Genomic DNA, 5,840 nt, shown 5'->3' on the forward strand with positions numbered 1-5,840 from the left:
TATTTCCCTAGACAAGGAAACCAACAAGCACAGGCTGCTACAACCTTCACTCACCTAACCACTAGTGTGTGGGTATACTCCTAGATTACAGGGGGAACCACAATGGCAGGATACAGTGTTTCTGTTATCAGTGCATTATTGTTTGATGAGTTGAGTAACCGTATTCAATGCCAAGCAGCTGCAGCTAAAACAAGTACAATTGTGAGTTCCATAAAACGAGAAATAAAAATCGTGAGATGTTAAGAGTAGAGGCCTCAGGAGTACAGGATACAGTTTTGGGCACCACACTATTGGAAGGATATTGATATTTTAGAACAGGTACAAAGAAGGACAACTATATTTATTTATTTTAGTATTTATAAAGCGCCTACATATTACGCAGCGCTGTACAGAGTATATGGTCTTGTCACTAATTGTCCCTCAGAGAGACTCGCAATCTAATCCAGGCATGGGCAAACTTGGCCCTCCAGCTGTTACGGAACTACAAGTCCCACAATGCATTTGCCTTTATGAGTCATGACTGTAGCTGTCAGACTCCTGCAATGCATTGTGGGACTCGTAGTTCCTTAACAGCAGGAGGGCCAAGTTTTCCCATGCCTGATCTAACCCCTACCATAGTCATATGTCTATGTATGTATTGTGTAGTGAATGTATCATAGTCTAGTGCCATTTAGGAAGAAGCCAATTAACTAGTCTGTATGTTTTTTGGGATGTGGGAGGAAACTTGAGTGCCCAAAGGAAACCCACACAGATACAGGGAAAACATACAAACTCCTTGCAGATGTTGACCTGGCTGGGATTCAAACCGGGGACCCAGCGATGCAAGGCAAGAGCACTAACCTCTTCACCGCCGTGCTGCCTAAATTAAGATGGATGGAAGGTCTCACTTATTGAGAAAGATTAAACAAAGTGGGCTCATTTAGCCTGGAGAAAAAAAGATGACCTGATTGACTTGTATAAAGACATCAGAGGGCGATACAAAAACTTGCCAGATGAGCTTTTTGTCCCTAGTCTTGTACAAAGGACAAGCGGATACAATCTATATACAAAGGGAATTAAAGTTATTACTTTGTATTTAAATAGGGGTGGTTATAGGAACACTGATGCAAAAAATTCTATAATGTAAAATGCATGTATTTGCATATGCATAGTAGAAGCATTAGAGTGTTGTGCATATACATAAAAACGTACATTGTTACAAAGTTAAGGAAAGGTGGGGGGAAAGGCTGCACATCCCTAAACACATGCTGCAATTGAATGGTTAATCGCACAGGCATACACCGCCTCTGCCAGACTGAAAAATGCATGCCTTGCATCCAAGACAAGTGCTAACATTTATTAAACTAGGAGGTACTTTAGCTTCCAATATGGTTTGCATGCAAAGTATATTATACTAGACACTTGCGCCACGGTGAGGCAAACCTCTGGGCAAGTGACCTAACCTAAATTTAAAACCTTGGGAGCAGCTAAGCAGAAAAAAATGTGTAACTTACATTTGGTGGAACAGCGAGGAGAACGTCAGCGCATACCACTAAGGCTGCATCTGAAATGACCACCATCTCAGTGTGTAGCACCTATATAGACTTTCTACACACTTCGCATTCAATTCAGATGCAAATCATATGCAAATCTGCTACTACTTATCGTGCAAACAGTAAACTCAGGAGGAGGGGCTGGGAGCAGCTAACCTGACAGTTACATAGTTACAAAGTTAAGGAAAGGTGGGGGGAAAGGCTGCGCATCCCTAAACACATGCTTCTCCTTGCTATAAAAACGTACATTGGTTCCAGGGTTGAGAGCACTATAAATTATGTTTTTCCTTTGCTGATGTTGTGTTGCTTTCAAAAGATTGTATAGATCTGACAGGTTTTGGACTAGCCCTTATCACGGTTTGACAAGAAAGGCTAGTCCAAAGATCTATGCAATCTATTGTGGCATCCTCAGTTTCAGGGATTCTCAGGTTTTTCTATATATTCAAAAGCACTTACTGTCCGCCAGTTGCTCAGACCAACTGCCAAAATAGTGTGTAAGTGAGTGAGAGGCCAGCTGGAATCTCTGTAAAGATCAATTCCTTGGAGTGCTTTTGTAAAGAATAAAAGGAAAAACTAAGAATCCTCCATGAGGAAAGAAACAAATCCAAAACCTGTCAGATTATAACTGCCTTCTGCAAGTTACAACAACATATAGTTAGTTATAGTGCATTTTACTTTGGCAGAAATGAATTTCTTATAAGTATATGCACCCAAGCATTTTAAAATTGTATAGTATTTTGTGATAGTGAAAAAAAAAAAGGAATATTTTAATAAAAGGCGTAGTGATGACAAATTCTATAACTGTGTTTAAAGAGGGCTTGGAAACTTTTGTTAGATTGAGTCAGGGAATATAGTTGACAGTTTTCGTGAGGGTTTTCTGCACAGAAAAACGGAGATCTCATGTTAATCAATGGACTAGTTCACACTTGATATGTTTTTCACGTGCTGAATAAAAACTGACATTCTGCATCACGATTCTGCACATTTTGTCAGTTTTCTGTATCAATTACGTTAGTTGCTGTGAACAAATCGCACATTTTCCTACAACAGAAACACATTTGGTGTGCGGAAAAAGTATGCAGTGTGTTCCCTGCCTAAAGGACATCCATGGATATAATTACTAGAGAAGGGATTTTCTCTGACTGCCATCCGGGGTCGAGAATGATTTTTTCCCCCATTTTACCACTTAAAGGGGAACTGAAGTGAGAAGAATATGGAGGCTGCCATATTTATTTCCTTTTAAAGAATACACATTGCCTGGCAGCCCTGCTTATCTGTTTGGCTGCTGAAGTGTCTGACTCACACCCGAAACAAGCATGCAGCTAATCTTGTCAGATCTGACAATAATGTCAGAAACAACAGATCTGCTGCATGCTTGTTCAGGGGCTATGGCTAAAAGTATTAGCGACAGAGGATAAGGAAGCCAGCCAGGCAATGTGCATTGTTAAAAAGGAAATAAATGTCAGCCTCCATATCCCTCTTGCTTCAGTTGCCCTTTAAGGACCACAGGCTCCACCCTCCCCCAGTGACCAGGCTATTTTTTACAACTCTGTTGTGCAGCTTTAACAGCTCATCGCAGAGCCATACGATGTAGCACACAAATGATTTTTTTTCTCCTCCTTTTCTTGCAATCAGAGATTTCTGTTGGCATCTGATCGCTGCTTTTTTTTTTTTTTTTTTGGTGATTTAATTTTAAATAAATGTGTCGCTTTTTTTTAATTATTCTTCTTATTCCTCTCCCCCTCCCTCCCTTCCCCCACGATGGCCAATCAGGGCGCTCCTCTCTCAGGCATCAGACTATGAGAGGGGATCACGTTCAGAGCCGCTCAAGGGGACAGCCAAGTGACAGGGCTGTCCACAGTTTAGTGCTGCAATAGATCGCAGCGCTGTAAAAGTGTAAAAAAAACGCCTTTTTTTTTTCTTTACAGTCTGGCAGCGGTGATCGCCACTGGCAGACTGTTGACGGAGCCCAAGCGGGGATGCACGCGCGATCCCCGCTAATCTCCTCCCCCAGAACTTAACGCCTTTCGGCATAAGGTGGTCCTGGGGACATAAGGTGGTTCGGCGTTAGGCGGTCAGAGTGGGGTTAAGGCCAAATAGCCTAAACCTTGTAATAGCCCAAACTTTTCAGTGTTGTACCAATTTTATGTTATTTTATGGGTAAACTTGATGGATGGATGCATTTTTCAAATAACTAGCTAAGAAACTATGAAATGTTCCACATGCAATGCTTGGGTCAGATTCCTAGCATATCCCCTGGAGATACAAGGACAAGATACACAATCCTAAAGATCTTTCTGAAATATAGTCCAAAGTCCATCCTCTGTTACAAGCTGCCATATGGCAAGATAAACCCAGTCAGTCCTCATTTCCACTTCAGGGATATCTACAAGCCAGATGTGAATGGAATGGGCAATGACAACTTTCGGGAGGAGATTCCATCTAGCTTGGCCAAATAGAGCATTGCCCTGAAGCAACACCTTAAGACGCGAAAGGAAAAACTACAAAATACAGAAGAAAATAGGATTCCACATTGGTCTCAGCAGGAGCAAGTAACACAATATTCATAGCTGGCATTTACAGCCTAACAATCTATGTGGAAAAGCCAGTTGAATGTGGTTCGGTGTTAGTCATGGAGAAAATCCAAATACATATCAATAGAAGTTGTTTAGGTAATACCTTTAATGACTAACTGTACAAGATTTATTTGCAAGCTTTTGAAATTTTAAGTTACTTATTCAGGCATAATACAGAACTGGATAAGAACCATACAGTACTGATCCAGTTCTGCATCATGCCTGAAGAAGGCATGATACTCAGTTTTAAAAACCTGCAAAGAAATCTTTTAGGGCTCGTCTCCACTAGTGCGGCGTGCGTCTCGCAGACGCATGCTGCACTGAGCAGGTGGGCGGGATCGTAGGCGAATCCCATGAGCCGTGCCATGCATGGCTATGGGATTCGCAGCCTCCAAAGCGAATTCAGCGGGGGGTTCCGGCCGGATTGCTACCGCGAGCGATTCCGCCGCGGCCCCGTCATCCCCTATGGCAGAGTTTCTCCGTGCGAATCATGTGCGGGGAAACTCTGCAGAATCGCCGGCGGAATCGTCGTAATGGAAATGGGCCCTTACAGTTAGTCTTTAAAGGCATTACCTAAACACATTTTGTTGTTGTGTCTTACATGAAGAAATAGTTGTAACTTTAATTTAGGGTCAAATGACAACTAGGTTTAAAAAACTGAACAAATTACTTTACCTACTACAGTATAATCTTGTAATAGTAAACTCCAAGGGACCAGGAAAAGTTGTTTACTAGATCAGAAACTTTCCTAGAAATGACCCAGCATGCCCTGGTACATTTTCTGCTGCAAAGGACCAACTGTGTCCTCCCATTGGATGTACAGTACAAGCGCCTGCACATTTGGTGGACTACAAGAGTAAGTATACTATAGAGCTGTATAGATGGGCTAGACAAATCGCTGGTACAGTATCCAGGGCTCCATGAAAATTGGAGCACTCTTTTCTGTATTTCCACTGTGAAAAAAAGCATTCATGCCAGGCCATTATTATTAGTAATTTTTCAATACAACACACAAGAAATAACGGTATGAGATAATACAGAAGTGAGGTCAGCCACAGGCTAACCACTGCAGCCTAATCTGCCAGAGTCTCTGCCTCAGTCCTGCTTTTGACGCCATCAGATACTGAGAGGTTGGAAGAAACCTACTAGTACTAAAAAATGCACCAAACCTTGCAGATCAGGAAATGCTAAGCGTTCTCAAACAGACTAGACAGGTATGGCATATTCCACGGTTAAAAGAGAATTTTGGATCATTCCAGTATGAATAATGTCGCTTACAGACAGAAGGCTGAATTGCGTGCTTGTCAGGACGTTTGAAAAATTAAAATGCAGCCGAATGGCAGAGGTTGTAACACCACAGCACTTTACCTGGCGGCAGAGGAGCGTGACAAGTCGTGTCTGAGCAAGGCCGCGCTCAGATGCGACTCCATGGGGGTGCTGCCTGCCCAGTGGCGGCACCATACGCTGCCAAGCGCTCAGCCGGTGCAGGAGAGCAGCTGACAGGCAGTGAATTCACCTCCTTGTCAGCTGCCCGTCTAAAACAGACCTTAAAAGAAAAAAGTCACTATTCTGAACGTTCCACTAGGCAGTGCAGGGCAACAAGTACGTGACCTGTGATAACAAGTTAGGTAATGAAAGATTAATCTGCACAGTACCTAAAAAGGAGTAAATTGAATAAAAGTGCAAAAAAAATGGGCGATGTTAATATAGCTGGCAGAATATTGGATATTAT

This window comes from Hyperolius riggenbachi, chromosome 10, assembly GCF_040937935.1.
Source record: "Hyperolius riggenbachi isolate aHypRig1 chromosome 10, aHypRig1.pri, whole genome shotgun sequence".
In the NCBI taxonomy this organism is placed as follows: domain Eukaryota; kingdom Metazoa; phylum Chordata; class Amphibia; order Anura; family Hyperoliidae; genus Hyperolius; species Hyperolius riggenbachi.